We start from the raw sequence: 17,839 nt of genomic DNA, 5'->3' as shown, positions 1-17,839 counted from the left end.
AAAGGATGCCGAATTGGCTAATTTCCTCCTGAACAGGTAAGCATTAGGTTTAGGCTAGTTTATCATGGCTACAAGGATGGGCATTTTATGTCATTTCAACATTTGTGTACGCACATTGAATTATATAGCTAGAGTACCCGAGTTGGTTACTCGCAGAAAAACAATTGAGACACAGCCAGTAAAGTGATCCTGACTGGTCCTGGCTAACGCCGCCATGCTAACCCTGCTAACAGCTAATGTTACCGGAGGACCAGGAAAGTGGGCAGCGGCTGTTTACAATGTGTAGCCTGTTCAGTGGCCGTAGCCGACCACGGTGAGTTATTTTAAGTCAAGAGAGGGGGGCTGTTAATTGGGAAGAGAGGACCGTGTGTTTGCAGTGTGTTTAGCGATTGTTGCCGTAATTCTAAGCCAATAAAGTGTGTTCAGTCGGGTGGAGAGGACGGCAAGGTAGTGTTATTTTTAACGGTATCTACCATAATTCTAAGCCGAGAAAGTGTGTGTGTGTGTGTGTGTGTGTATATATATATATATATATATATATATATATATATATATATATATATATATATATAGGGCTGTCAGCATTAACGCGTTAATCGCGATACGATTAAGGGCTGAGCATAATGCGTTAATTTTTTTTAATCATATTAATCACATGCCGCCATTTATTAATTTATTTTCACTTCACTCGGCTTTGCGTCGTGCCTAACAGGTTACTATTTTGCCGTACTTCCTCGTAACACATCCTGCTGCTGCAGGAATAGCAACGGATTTCGGTGCCTCATTCTGGTGCCACTGATATGCCTGCACTTCTCTCTGATGCTCTGAAACACGTTACAGTCAAAAGAAACATTGCTACACGTGACACTAGTTAACACTATACTCAACAGCAGCTAACGTTAGCCTACCGCTAGCTAGTAGCTGGATTAAACACGGTTACAATGCTGACAGCTAACCCTAAATGGTGTATAGTGTGACTGTATTTCACTGTAGAGGATTCAACACCGGGATGCAGCTGCCGTTGTCGGAAAAACACAGACGGTGCGTTCAATGAAACTGGTAATTTACAGTCTCGTGGTGCATTCAAAGTTGTTGTTAAATGCCCTTTTCCCATCTGGTGGTTGTTTTTGTCATTCAACAGTTATTGACTAGTGAAATAAGTTATTGTTATAGTAATTACATTATTATTAAACATTTAAGTTTGACGATATGGCCTTAGCAATAAACAAGCCGTTCTTTAATGTTGCCAACTGTTTAGTACCCTTCTTTTTTTAAACTTTCTTAAAAAGTATCAGTTCAGGCACCGTTAAGGCACCGGTACTGTTTTAAAAGTACCGCTTTAGCACCGGTATCCAAACCAAACAATACCCAACCCTAATATTGACTCTAGATTCAAATGTGTGACTAGATTAAATATATAATAAACAAATACAAATCTTAAAATCAAGTTCATAAAGTCACTATATTTGCATTCATTTGATTCCCAATCAAGATACACTGGTAAGAATTGCTCTCCATTGTTAATATGTACTTAAAAACAGTCCTGTAATGCAAAATAATAGAATTTTAATCATGTGATAAAACATGCAATTAATCGCGATTAACTATAGAAATTCAACGATTAATCGTGATTAAGAAATTTAATCGTTTGACAGCCCTAATATATATATGTATGTCTATATATGCATATATATATATATATATATATATATATATACACACATACACATATATGTGTATATATATATATATATATATACACACATACACATATGTGTGTATATATGTATATATGTATATACAAACATACACATATGTGTGTATATATGTATATATGTGTGTATATATGTATATATATATATATATATATATATATATATATATATATATGTGTATTTATTTATATATGTGTGTGTATATGTGTATATATATATATATGTGTGTATATGTGTATATATATATATGTGTGCATATATGTGTATATATATATATGTGTGTATATATGTATATATATATATGTGTATATATGTATTTGTGTGTATATATATGTGTGTGTATATATATATACGTATATATACATATATATATATATATATATATACATATATACATATATATGTATATATGTATACATATATACATATATATATGTATATATGTATACATGTATATGTAGGGTCTGAATATGTCCTGCACCATTGGAATAAATTCCTTCATTCATGGACTCCGGGGCTCCAGGAACCTTTGTTGTTTTACCTCTTCTAACTCTCCCAAGTATTCTTGTCTGTTTGAGCTATGAAGTAAATAATAAAAAGTCCATAAACAACAAAAAGAAGAAAATATCAATATTTCAAGTCAATAAACATCACACCTTCTCTACTGTCACAAGATAAAATCACATCATGCATCTTAACGTCTGCACATTACCTCCAATTGCTATTTTTTAAAATCTGTTTTCGGTTTGAAATGAGGAACAGAAATCATGACGTCTATACATAAGTGCCCCCCAGCATACATTTCAAGCCATCTGTTCATCTGCTGGAAGAGTAAGCTACTTTACATATTAATGTAAAACTGATAGGGCAATAGAATCTGAAATGGTGATTGGTTATGAAATGCCAGCTGCTCTGGCTGCTTGGGGATAGAAATGTTTCCTCTCTTCCTTACATTGTCACATCACATGCGGTAATTCTGAACCATTCTTCACTGTGTGCAACAAATCAGGTTAACAACGTCAGGTTAACAAAGTGTTTCAAATATACAGGATTTTCATCATTTTGAATGAGCTCATGATAGAGAAAAAGGAAGAGAATGTAAGATACAATAACTTTGACAAGGTGGCCCTCTACAGGTGATAACACTGTGAGGAAATGTGAGCAAAGGAAAGTCCCAAATACTTAGGTAAAATATTTAGCCACTAGAGGGCTGTACATCCATGCAGCAGCAGTGAGCTGGCTGATGTTCATCCCTGTGTTCATCTGTAAAAGTGTGATTTGGTTGACTTCAGACACAATGAACAGTATTATAGCAACATGGATAGGAATTGGTATGTTATTATTTTTATGGAAATTATGTTTTTGCCACGGTGGTCATTACCAAACAAGTTCACACATGCTAACCAAGCAAGTCAAGTCAATTATATTGATATAGCCCACAAATCACAAATTTGTCTTAAGGGACTTTACAAGCATACACCACCCTCTATCATTAGACCCATGATTCAGATAATGAAAAACTCCCCCACAAATCCTTTTAACAGGAAACAAGAAATGGGAGAAACCTCAGGAAGAGCTGAGGAGGAATCCCTCTACCAGGACAGACAGATGTGGAATAATAGATGTTGTGTGTACAGAATGGAAAGTAGCAGAATTATTGTGATGGTTGTATGAAGGACAATTCTGATTCTGTTACTTTTTATTATTAAAAGTGGTTCAGTCATATTTCCTGAGGTGAATGCATACTTTTTTTTTTTTTTTACCATCGTGCATGTATGTATGCATGTCAAAACATACAACATTTCTAATGGTAAATAACAAATGTTTACTGTGTGAACTCTCAGAAATAAGGATTGCTCCGTGCATGCCTACGCTCAAAAGCAGCAGAGAAGCAGAGTGTGCATGCACTTAGAGTGTTCATGTGCCAAGAAAGTGATCCAATAATGGCACTAGTATTGATACTATAAACAAGGCTTAGTATCGGCAATATCCTGCCTCTCAAGGAATTGATTTCAAAATACTACTTTTGGTTAATAAAGCACTAAACGGTTTAGGGCCAAAATACATTTCTGTCTGATCTGTTGTTACATTAAGAACCATTCAGGTCGTCTGGGAAAGGTCTGCTTTCTGTCCCCAGGGTTAGAACTAAACATGGAGAAGCAGTGTTCGGTTTTTATGCACCACATATCTGGAACAAACTCCCAGAACACTGCAGGTCTGCTGCAACTCTAGGTTCTTTTAAATCAAGGCTGAAGACTTTTCATTTTGATGCTGCTATTTTTAATAGTTTTGTTGTGTGTCATTTGTAATTGTTCATTTCTTACACTGCACTGTAACTTTTATTCTTGTATTTTCATACCTGTCTTATTCGATTTTAGCTGTTTTTATAACAAATGTTTTTAATGGTTTTTAACTGCTCTTTAATGTTTTATGTAAAGCACTTTGAATTGCCTTGTTGCTGAAATGTGCTTTACAAATAAAGCTGCCTATCAATATTTTAGATATTGATCTGACCAGTCTTAGCAGTAAGAAAACTAAAATAAACTCGTTCTCTGAGAATGGATCCAGTAATGGAGTCTAAAACACCATCGTATTGGCAGTGGTCAAGGATGCGCATCCTCCTGTCAGGTATTACTGTGTCAAAGAGCGAGTTGAAGAAAAATACAGATGTAACTCAGGGTTTGGATGATTCCTCTGAGTGCACTTCTGTACTGTATTATCCACAGAGCCTTTTCTCATTGACTGGCCTTGTTTCCATAATTTCATTAGATAATCAATATCTGTTAAATCAACATCGGTAGCTATCATTTCTAATACAAATTAGCTTACATTGTTTCTAATACATCAAATTAATCGATTCAAATATGAATTTTCCAGGAACCGGTTATCAAACAAACTGCCTGAGTGGTACGAAGTATTGGCACAAAACCAGGACACAATTAGTTTACATTGATGGATTACAGCAGAGATGCCCCAACCTTTACAACACAGAGGCTTAAAATTACACAGCATAGTGTGCTCGATGGCCACTTGTTATTCTCATTTGGATGTCCTTGCATAAGAGGTTTGGGTTAAAAGGGATGAGTTTCAATGAAATCAGAGCATAATCCTGCTGCTAATTCAATTTTGTTAACTGTTTATTATCATTGCAGCATTTTCCATCGTATCCAAAAAGGTACAATTCATGCTGGTTGAAGTGAACTGAAACAGAGAGAGAGGTGATCTTTCTTTCATTAGCGTATATCACAGACCCAGGGAAATTCCCCCTGGTGACAGAAGAATCCCTTCATCTTATGCAGCCATTTGTATTTTCTGCCCAAACAATTTTAGGTTTTGTGAGAGTTTTTTTTTTTGTGCCCAATGACATGGATCAAGTGCTACATATCATGCTATAATGCATGATCTTGAAAGGGATATCCAAGTAGAGACTCGTCAAAATAGGAGCTGGTGCTAGTACTCTATGGAGAAATAATTATACTTATCTCACGTTTACTACAAATTCATTTGAAATATAAAAGTGTAGTCTGCTGTAAAGTAACATTACGCCTCCTGCTATTCAACTCACGCCTCTTGTTATTACTTTTTTTCCTGTAAAAGTGAATAAACAGTTTGTATCTCACATGCAGGGGATGTCTTTGCCACTTTTCTCTGTGTGATTGTGTTTATTTCCCCCCATACCCACGTATATAGCATAGGTCTTGAGATGACAAAAGACATCTTGTGTGACACAGATAATGGTGCAATTTTAAAGTGTCTACTCTGTGCCATTTAGCAATTGATGGTTGCAAGTAAGCATGCATCAAAAGCTTTAAAACCAAGTCTCTATTGCCATCGTTCAACAAACTCCTGTATGATTTCTTTATCGTAAGATAAGACACTGATGATTGTAAACGTGTGCTGCATACATCCCAGGGCCTTTATTTATTTATCAAACTGCAAACAGTACAAATATGGACTAAAGTGAAAGTTGAAGTAAAATAAGTTGACCTGTAATGTTATTTTGTACATTTGAAGAAGTTTTTACCCCGTTAAAATTAAGGTGAAAGTTGAGTAGTGGCTTCAATTTTATGGGATTATTTCTCTTAAAAACCTTTTTATATCATTTAGATACTCCATGAATAAATCCTTATGAGGGAAAGTAAGATCAGCTCAAAATAAAATACATAATATATTTGATATAAAATATTTGACTGTGGAGATAAACAATTAAACCCTCTTTTATACACCCATCCAATAATTTATCCATTAATTAACCTCAAATGTGCATCTTAATTGAATAATTCAGGTCCTTTCAGTTACAAATTAAGGTGTACCTGTAATGGTATTGTTTACATTTTAAGGGGTTTTAAACTTTAATCCATTTTCCATTAAGGTGAAAGTTGTTCCATTAAACAATGGAAGTGTTATCCATTAAAATGTATCTTAACTGAAAGCATGCAGATGATCCATTAAATACGCTTAATAGGAAAGATTGGCAATTCATCACATTTTCCCCACTGGAAGGGCACCTTAGAGGGCACATTACCATATTTCATCTGTAGTGGAAAAAATTATGTTTAAGCATGATTCTTTATATTTTTGTCTTATTTCTGTTTTAATTTGTCTCACAATGATGAAGGTTTTTTTCTTCTCTTATTCTCACATATTGAAAGTAAGAGTCACCAAGTCTGGGAACGTAATATGTACGCTGAACAGATAGGGACTACAAGGTCACCCTAAACTATCTGTTATTTCTGCCTGGATAGTTGAGACTTCTCACATAGTTGAGATAAACGGGATGTCTAAACTTTGGGGTAGAAAGTGGTACAGAGGGGAAGAAGTGAGGTGGCTCCTGAATGTCTGACTATGTTTGATTGTAAGAAATGTTGAGTCATGTTTAGAAAGAGGGCCATGCTCTTTTTTATCTCACTGGAGATGCATATATACTGTGTGCTTTTTGTTATTCGTTGAAGAGACCTTTCACACCAGAGCTGCGTGTCTTTTGTGAACCGTGTGCTTCCTGCATTTGTAAATGTAAATAAATACTCAAAGACCAAACTTTGGTTTAATCCTCAAATCGTCCTTATTTGTTTCATCTGGTGTTTTTAATACGCACTCCTGCTGCTAACAAGAAAAACTTCCATTACAATTTGGCGTTGTCGAGGCAGGGTTGGATGAGATAACAGAGAAGAGTCGCTGATGACTGGCTATCCAGGGATCAAAAATCGCCTGCCTCATACTTCTAACCTTAAAAAGGTATTTCAGAGAGAAGGGGGTCAGGACCACGGAGAACTCTTGACTGTTTCCACTCCGATCTAAAACGAACAGGAAGAAATTTCAAGCAGCATGGGGTAAGATCAAAATTGATTAAATGCAGTTGGATTGTGAATTCAAGATTTTGAACAAAACATTCTAAACAAGCAATAATTGCTAAACAAATTAAGTAATGAAGATTTGTGAAATCATTATTGAAGAGGATAAATGAAACAAATACTGACATTTGGAAATTGAGTAATTTGGTACCTTTTTGTTTCTTTTGATTTTGTTTTTGGGGTTCTAGTTAAAAGAAAAAAAAAACATTGAATTTATGGTTAGAAGTGACATTCTCTTGCAGAAACGGATATATCTGTGATTATCTCGTGATACGGACAGGGCAAAGAGTGACAGAAGAGACAGACTGTTGGGCTGGTCAAAAAGGTTAGAAGAAGAAAACTAAAGGTAATTGAAAGCCTTTGAGAAAAGTAAAGGTAGTTGAAAGCCTTAGAAAAGAAAAAACAATAGTCTACAATACTCCGACAGAGTTCTTGACTATTAGAGACAGACTGCAGAGGAAATAAAATAGTTTAAAAACAAGTTATTGACTGTTAAAAATTTTTTGTCTGCAGGGCTGTACCGGGTTTTTACAAGGTTTGCTGAAGAAAAGAACTGAGCTTTGTGGTGACGACCGCATTGAAAAGAAAATAGTATACTAAGCTTCTGTCACTAGTGGGAAACGAAAATTCAAGCCGTGCGAGACATCTGACCCATTGGGGTGAGATGGTAAAAAATATGGACCAGACTGCACAAAATATCTGGCATACTGGTCAAAGAAATTTGATTTTCGCCAGCGGGCACGTTTGTACCCATATTAGATGTAAAACTGATTTAGAGAAGAAGAGAAAAGGCAAAAAGGCAAAAAACGGTTAAAACAGAGGTTTTAAAACAAATTGAAGAAACAAGAATGTTTTAATATGTGGATAAGAGAAGCTGATAGCAGAGAGAGAAAATAATTGAAGAACAATTAACTCTGTTGGACATTCATGACACTGATGAAAACATAGAAAAGAGGAAAAATACTGATGCAAATCTCCTCTTTGAGTTCTAGTGCCGTGGAATTCCACCTCGACAGCCTTCTGCCACAACCATACCACCCGCCGCCGAGAGAGGAAAGGATGCAAGAATGCTGGACAATCGTCTGCCTCAGCACCTCCACAACAAGGAGGACGAAGAGGGGGATTACACATGCCCCGTGTTCGAAGTACCCATGACAGGAGAAGCAGTAGGGGCTGGATACAGACCCTGGACAGACACTGACATAAGAACTGCCACCAGCCATTTGCCCACCTACAAAGACTCTTCTCATTGAGGTTGTTAATAAACAGACAGCAAAAAAAGCTGAGAGGAAAAGACAAAGGAAAAATGATGAGGCCCAGCTGAGACTGCTGAAAACCATGACAGAGATGGCTGGGAGAAGCAGAGGCACAGGTGGTTTCAGAGGTCGTGGGGGAAGAGGAATCAGAGGAAGAGGAAGAGGAAAAGGACAATATCATAAGAACACTCCGGCAGCGAATAAAGACACATGTTTCAACTGCAGAGAAAAGGGACATTGGTCGTATAACTGTCATCATCCCAGGAGGGATTCGTCCGGAAGGGAACACAACGACCCCCAATGGTATGCAGTCTGAGAGGTGGCGGGGGATGGGATGGTGGAAGTGCTGAGAGGATGGAAACCACGTTCACAACGACTGAGGACGGTAAAACAGACACACACGTACATACACATGCTTGCAACAAAGATATGCTTTCTTGCACGCTACAAACACTCCCCTACACGATAGACAGATATTATTAGACGCAATACAGCACATTGAACAGAAAAAGATATGCCAACCTATTCAATGTATTTATCTGATGTGTATACAAATTGCCTACCATGGTGGTAATTATACAAGGGAAGGACATTTAATTATTAGTTGATTCAGGAGCAACAATTTGGGTTTTGCTAAAATCTTTGTTTTTTAAATCAGAAGCTCTCTGGTAAACTAGTTTTTTTTCCCCTTATAGAAATGATTTGTGGAATGGTTATCTCAGAAAAGTTCACCATTCTTATGATTTGTGTATATTCAGATCCTTAGGATCCTGAATTAGACGAGAAAGGAAAGTGCTAATTTTCTTTTTCCTTTCACCTGTGTGTCCTGTAAAGTTATTAGACAGAGATTAAAAATGTCTATTTTGAAATTGGAGTTGTTTTTGCCCACTGGCCTTAAGGTTGTGCGTCTTCATAAAAATCACTCTTTGGCTGACATATTTTTGTTACAGCCTAAAAGTACGCATTTGTTTACAAATGAATGGGACATGTACCATGTCAGTCTGTTAATCTCCTGACTACGGTAAACAAATTATGACACCTGTAGCTGAGCTTAAGGAGTCACAAATATTACATTGCATTTCTTTTGTCACCCTTGACTCTGATGAAGATTATGTTGAAAAGTTTTTGAACATTCAAAGGATGAGCTTGAGTTTTCGTCTGTCTAACTGGCATATACACACATGTGCAGTGGCTGTTACCTTGACTGATAAACTAAATAAGTTTTTCAGAATTTCTAGATTGATAAAAATTGTCAACCTGTAGTCATTAAGCGGCGTTCGGACTACAGGCCCCAGAAACATCAGTGCACGCTAAAACAGGAAGCAATCGACAGAATCCGACCGGGTTGTTTTTTTTTTAACTCCTTATTGACGGATGGAGTTATTGTTCCATGTTTAGATTCTCCTGTAACGTACATACACTTATTTTCTCAGTAAAGATAAATAAGGAGAATCATCTTATTATAAATGTTGAAGTTATGTTTTTGTTCAGGACCTTCAAGCAGTAAATGCAGTGGTCTATGCTCGAGCACCCAAAGTTTCCCAAACTAAAAACAACATTCCAGGGAATGTTAAATGTTTTATTTCTCTGTTGTTCTGTCTAACGTTTTTGTTTTTTTCAGCGTTTCAGTGGAAAGGACAGCAAATATCGTTTTATAGTTCTGGTTGATGGTAAGCTGTACACTTTGACACACCTCTGTCAGAGGTACATTGAGTCTTTAATTAATGATGCCATAGAGCAGTTAAAGAATAACAGTGTGTTTACATGTACCCTGGAGAAATCCTTCTTTCTTTGAGAGAGGACAGCTGGAGGAGGAGCTTCCCAGAGAACTCACACACACACACACACACACACACCCAGAGATAAGACACAAGCTAAAACAAAACATGAGTTGTACAAGTGGAATTTTGGTTTAAAGAAATGAATTTGAAGACAAGTTTTTGTCATAAATTATAGAATGCGATATGTTTTCCATAACAGGTAACAAATTGGATAAAGAGATGTCAAATTAGAAGTACTTAGGTTTGCTCTATAGGTAAAAAAAAAAACTTTGATTCATAAAGATTTTTAGAACTACTAGATAGTAAATAGTTTTACTTTGGGTTGCAAACTAAAGATAAAAATGAAATAAACAATAACTTTTTGTTTAATTTGTCTTAGTTTAATGGTTATATTGAAACCAATACAGGTTGATATGAGATTTCATCCTAAAAGCAGTTCATTTAATATCGTACTCTAAATGAGTTTTTGAGTTGCTATATCACAAAATTGTCTAAACTAAATTAGTTGATGATGACGTTGAAAACACTTTACTTTGGTGATTTTTCTCTGAAAAAAATTACTTATTACAGGACAGTGTTAATGGCTAAACCATTAAACAGATTATTTATATATGCTGCTTATTGAGTCATGAGTTTTTTGTGACTCAAATAGGAGGGATATAGTAGCAATAATAAAAGTGTTGACATCATTTTGTGATTCTAAAGAAAATTTAGTTTTGTTTTGATTGACTTGCACTATTTGCAAAAACACAACCCTTAAGTTAATCTAAGGCGTAAAAGAGAACAATTTCAAAACCAGTGTTTCCTTTTCAGCATATTTGTATGGATTTTATAGAGTTAAACCAGAATGAGGGAAAGAAATGCTGTTTTATAATTATTGATATTGACTAAAATGAGTAGAAGTTTTTCCAAGTGATAATATTGATAAAAGAACAAATAATGTTCTAATGTTTTTGGAGTTCTGTTTTGTGCCACACAGTGCCTCGTGTGTGTCAGTCGGGTCCATCTCACCCCCCCCACCAGCTGCAGGATGGACTGAGAGAAGGAGGGGGGGGGGAGACCGTCCTGATCTGACACATCTGACGCATTGAGAAGTTAAGTAGCACACAGACTCACATTCTGAAAATACACACACTATTAGGAGGAGATAATTAGAAGTACTTATTTTTACTTTTAAGATAAGTATTCAGATTGGTGTGTCAGGAAATGTTTAAAGTACATTTCACTGTTCGAATTTGAATTGGATTGATGAAAAGTTGATAAAAATAACTGTGGTTTTAGGTAAAGCCTGACATCAACATCAGTAAACTATTTTTGGGTAAATACAGGCATAAAATGTTCCATTCAAAGACTTCCTAGAAACCAGGTTTGAAAAGGGGAATACCTTAATTTGTATTTTTCTAGTCTTTCACAGTTGCTGCATCTTTTCTGGTGAACTGTTAAATTTGTGAGGTTTAGTGCTGAGATGGTTTGAAACCATGATGATTAAAAACCATGTATGAACAACTTTAACATGGAGATTATGATTAAGACTAACATCTAAATGAAAATGTTTAATACTGATGTGAATGCTTAATGATGTACATTATGAGTAATCTACTGAGACAATGGTATGCACATATTCATTTAATATTTACTCTCATATATATATTGAAGTTAAGAAAAACATTTAATCATTTAAATGTTGTATTTTTGATGATGCAAAATAATACAGGAGGGAAGTTAAAGATAAAACTTACATGAAAAATAAGATATAATATAAGTTAAAGATAAATCTTATGAACAGTAAAAATAATAATATATATACTAATATACTTTTGTATATAAAGGGGATAACAATTCAGTCAGGAAAAGCTTAGAGGAAACAAGAGCTTTAGAGAGATAGAGAAGTCCACTGGGTGACAGTCTATGAGAGACTGGCTCAGGTTACCAGCAGGCCTTTCCAGAGAGGAGGAGTCTGCAGCAGACCTTCTGTCTCTCAGCTTTCAGCACACAAACATAAAAAACTTGAATTGACTCAAATGCATTTTAGGAAAAAGTTTAGAAAAAAAAAAAAAAAAACCAAGAGGTTGCCCCCCAGGTCAGTTCCTGCTGGTACCAGAGAGCTAAATGTACTTTTGAATTAGGATAATGGGTTTTCTATTGATGGATTGTATAGGAGTTAAATTTAACAGTTACTTTCACTCAGAAGTTAATTATAGTTGTCCTACTTCTTGCCTTTATCTGAGGGATATTTAAATAATAGTTTTTTTATTAATGGAAAAAATATGCTTTTTTCCAAAATGCCAAAAGCTGATGAAAATTGTGAACATACAAAAGTGAAGTGCAGAAAATCTAAAATGCTGTTGATTAGAAGTTTTAAAAATAAAGCTGACAAAGACTATAAATATATATTTTTGTGATTGAAATTTTGAGCTACTGTAACTAGGGAATTTCCCCAGTGGGGGCTACATAAAAATGTTCTCATATCATATAGGTGATAAACAAAAAGTTGATTTTTTGATTTCAAAGACGAATTATGTAATTTGTAGGAATAACTAATCTGGATTTCAAAGACAAAAGAGTCAATAGCAGAGTTTGTCAAATGCTTACAGATGCTATTGTGATCTGACATATTTGGGTTAGGAAGAATTAGGATTTTTGTACATAAAACATATGTGTATGAAATATAATGTTTTATTGTCATCAAACTGCCCGACAAATATATAGGCCTACAAGTCCAGCTGAATGATTAGTTGCTTTAATCAATTAGTTGACTGACAGAAAACTGCTTTGATCATTTCCAGGTTTCAAAATGTGAGGACTTTTCTATATTGTTGCTTTTTAATACCTTAAGTACATATCTTTATGATACCTTTCTTACTTAGGTAATATCCTTAATGGAATATTGCTGGTAACAGAAAATGTTTACAGTTTGGAATCAGTACTTACTTTGTCCACTATAACTATCTGTATCAACCTTGTTGAATTGACTAACCCTAAAGTAACAACATTTTTTTGAATCAATGATAACATTGATCAGACTTTGGAAAGCAGTGTGTTTGAATGCAAAATGGAGAAAGGGACTACACACACACACACACACACACACACACACACACACACACACACACACGAAACAGTGGTAAAGACTTGTTTCCTACGGTTTGTCAAGTGCTAGAGGACGAACCTCTGACAACAGGAAGAAACATGGAAGAAGCTATAAGAATATATATTCCCATTCATAACAGTAATTTTGTTTATTGTGATTATTTTGTAATCAAAAGGGGGAAATGTAGTGGCAAAATTATATTTAGGTATGATTCTTTATATTCTTGTCTCATTTCTGTTTTACTTTGTCTCACAATGCTGAAAGTGAGTTTTTCTTATTCTCACATGTTGAAAGTAAGAGCCACCAAGTCTGGGAACGTAATGTGTACGCTGAACAGATAGGAGCTACAAGGTCACCCTAAACTATCTGTTATTTCTGCCTGGATAGTTGAGACTTCTCACATAGTTGAGATAAACGGGATGTCTAAACCTTGGGGTAGAAAGTGGTACAGAGGGGAAGAAGAGAAGTGGCTCCTGAATGTCTGACTATGTTTGATTGTAAGAAATGTGTGAGTCATGTTTAGAAAGAGGGGCATGCTCTTTTTTATCTCACTGGAGATGCATATATACTGTGTGCTTTTTGTTATTCGTTGAAGAGACCTTTTACACCAGAGCTGCGTGTCTTGTGAACCGTGTGCTTCCTGCATTTGTAAATGTAAATAAATACTCAAAGACCAAACTTTGGTTTAATCCTCAAATCGTCCTTATTTGTTTCATCTGGTGTTTTTGATACGCACTCCTGCTGCTAACAAGAAAAACTTCCATTACACATCTACCACAGGGGCATCCAAGAACACACTTTTGCAAAAAAAAAAATTCAAACTTGGGGGCTGATTGGCTATTTCTACGTGTGCTTTATCATGTGATTACTTTAAAATTGCCTTTAAAGTTTCCTTCTAGACTTTGCCGTAAGTAATAGTGTGTAGTGTGATTAATCTGTCTTATTCTGCACTGTCCTGAATTGGCTCTGTAGCCATGACAAAGGAGAGGGAGATGTGACTCAGTTTAAGTCTCAGAAGTTTGGTCTCGGGTCTCAGACAAATTCCACTGGCTATAAAAACTACCCTTCCTCTTTAATCATCTTATAAGTCACAGAAATAGACATGAGTCAGAGTACCTAAAAATGAGTTGAGGGTTGAAGGAAGATGCATAAGTCATGCAACATTCATAGCCACCACTGGGAGGCAGTGACACACTAAATGGCTAGCACATTGTGCCTCATATGTTTGCCTAGTTTAACTTGTTTGCAATCATCACACCCACCAACTCCCCACCTCCCCATCCTCTTTACTACTGCCTCCACTGATCTGAGTATGAGATGGAGGTAAACGATGATGAATAACAATTAGGATCTCTCTGAACGGATACCAAAGAAGAGGCAAATATCAATGAGATCTTTATATGCAAAATCTTTCATTGTTCATTTCAGTACAAATGTTGACAGAGCATCGCTGCAGTGCGGCTCAGAAAGCACAATAATTAAACACTTACTTCAAACTGATATGTGAGCAAATAAATTGGACACCGACACACCGACACTGACACACCGGCACGCACACACACACACACACACACACACACACACACACACACACACACACACACACACACAAAGAGGACAAAATAATCACATCCATTCTGCAGAATTCTCTACAGGAAAGTCATTAATGGTTTTAAATGAGGGCGAGCTGTCACATGATACAACTGATCTGTGTGTGAAATGGAATTAGGTGGCTGAGGATGACAAGTGGAATCTTTTATAGCCAATACTCATTGCTCATTGTGGCAGTTTAAATGATGTTTTTTTTGTCTACTGCACATTGGTTAAGAAACGACACTGACGGCTCACATTTTCTGCCTCCCATTGACATATAATCAATTAACTGATATAATCATCTATATAATCACTGGTACATAGTTTTCTCATCACAAAATAGTATCTAAGAAAGTAACGGATTACTTACTCAAGTACAGCAATACTTTACTTGAATATTTCCATTTTGTGCATACTTTATAGCCTACCACTCCATTACCTGGACATTTCAGAGGGATATTGTATGTTTTGTTCCACAAAACTTAGCCTGTAGTTGCTAATTAACCCAGGTAGCCTATAGGTAAAACAGCAGAGGCTGCATCTGTATCTAATTAATCACCAATTTAATGCACCACCCGGGGAGCACGCTAGTGATAGGGTTACCTAACCCTAACCCTCGAAATCAAACACACCCACCAAATTGCGGCACCAACAGGTGCATGCTAGCAAACATGCTAAATGCTAAAATACCTTAAAGATCAAGGGGGTAAGCCCATAGATATATTATGTATATCTATGGGTAAGCCTCTCTCCACAACGCGTACCTCCTATGGTGCCATTTTCATGCTACCTAGCTCTCACCCGCCATTAGCATTCCATTGACTGCCATTCATTTTGACGTCACTTTGACAGTGAATAACTTTACATCTGAAGCGTTTAAAGACTTTATTTGTCCATTGTTTATTTTTAAAGAAACACAACAATGTATAAAAGGCTCCATTACCTTGTATCTTATGTTATGGCTCTGTAGCAGACGTTTTTGTAAAAATAGGCTAACGATTGTGTCATAACCACGCGACTTACTGTCACATAGTAGAGTAATTACTAATGTTAACTAGCATTTTAGTTAGCAATAATTAGCCTGTGCCTATGTTATCTCCTTACATATACCTACGCTCTCCGTCTCTACAAGATTGGGAATGATTGAGATTTCTCTTGACACAGCTACCAGAAGACGTACAACTTTCAGACAGGTTGCCCACGTCACATCTACGTCTTCAAGCTCAGTTGGAGGCTGCGCAGTAACGCTCAGCACCCACCGTGCTTCTAATAGACTTCACTGTTTTCCGTCCGCAGCAACGGGATCTGCTGGTCCATTTCTTTAACTGTCTATGTTAAAGACCGGTGCAGCGGTAACTTCTGCGTCTACTGAGAAACTTTTACCTTCAGCGAGGCCTTTCTGCTGTTTTTGACAATAATGCCTGACGTAACTACAGAGCATCATTCAGCTCAAAATTGTTTCAAACTTCGAGGTTATATGCTTTGATGAGGAACGTGCAGAGTAGGTTGAACCTGGAGCTGATTGAGGAGGACTTCGCAGTGCGCGGGACTCACACGAAGCCATTCAGACAGGTGAGAGCACAACAACAACACAGGTATTGTTGTAACTGACTGTACAGAGGAGACGGTCTGTGTGTGCGCTACACTTAGTGCAAACATTGTGCAGCTTTTTTTTTTTTTTGCTTTGATATGTTTTGTGGCTGAAGCCGCTGTGTAGTTTATAGCCAAGGCCTACATTTCTGTGTTGTCCGTTTTGGTGATATTTTATTCTGCTGTTGACTCTACTGCCAGATTATTTAATGTATGTGGCTCAATAATGCTTGTTGCACCGCAGTTGTGTCCAGATCTCTTTTTATTTATTGTTGGTCAATTTAATTTAATTGTCTCGTCTCTGGTTAATTCTTGTGAGGCTTCACTGAGGAAGGCAGTTGTAGAGGCTACCTAATTGTCAATTGTGTGCACAGGCTGCAAAGTGCCTTCTATAAGGAAATAATACATGGTTGATTTGGACATAGGGCTCTATGGTGTGTTGTGTAAATTGAGATGTTTTATGCACTTTTTTGTAGCATAAATGTATTAATTTAATAGGTCTAGCCTATCATATAAGATCATCATCATAAACAATCCTTCCACCTCCCCTTTCCCTACAAACTTACTTTTTTTACTTTTATCTAAGTACATAATTTTTTGGGCATTTTTAGGCCTTTATTTCCGACAGGACAGCTCAGACTTGAAAAGGGAGAGAGAGGGGGAATGACATGCAGCAAAGGGCTGCAGGTCAGAGTTTAACCAGTGGCTGCTGCGTCGAAGACTAAGCCTCTTTATATGGGCGCGCGCTCTACCAGGTGAGCAAACCAGGTGCCCATCTAGTACATCTTTACACAAGTAATATTATTTTGTGCTTGAGTAAATCATTCTATTACTCTTTCCAGCCCTGGTCATTGCTACTATTAGGATCAAAAGGATCATAATACTCCTTCCACTGTGTATGTGTGACACACACACACACACACACACACACACACACACACACACACACACACACACACACACACACACACACAAACAAACAGCAGAACTTCTAACAATCGATCAGAGCTGCTGACGCTCCCATTACAGTGCCTCATGTTGGTCTCTGAGCAATTAGCCTGCTTGCATCCCAGTGAGTATACTGTATACACAGCAGTGGCCAATCTCTCTCTCTTTTCACTTGCTTTCTTTCCTTTTATTGATTCTTTTATCTTCCATTGGACATGTTTCTTTTTCTTTTCCCTCAGTTTGACTGTCTGACACACATAACTGGAGGTGTGACAGGTTTCACAGCTCTTACACTAATACCCTTTATTTGCCTGTAAAGGGCTATTGTTGGGAAGTCGGTAATGGATGTGTGCAACTGAGGCTGTCTGTGTGCATGTGTCTTGGTATGTATGTGGTGCCTGCGTGCCGTTTGTGTAGGTGTGTGTCACAAAGATGTTTCTTTTACAGTGCTGTCGTAAAAAATAGACATTCAGAGAGAGAAGCCATTTCTGTGAAGCTACAGAGAGATCTGTTT

Source organism: Sander lucioperca, chromosome 12, assembly GCF_008315115.2.
Source record: "Sander lucioperca isolate FBNREF2018 chromosome 12, SLUC_FBN_1.2, whole genome shotgun sequence".
Taxonomy (NCBI): Eukaryota; Metazoa; Chordata; class Actinopteri; order Perciformes; family Percidae; genus Sander; species Sander lucioperca.
The sequence above is the reverse complement of the archived record's forward strand: the minus strand, read 5'-3'. Positions refer to the sequence as shown.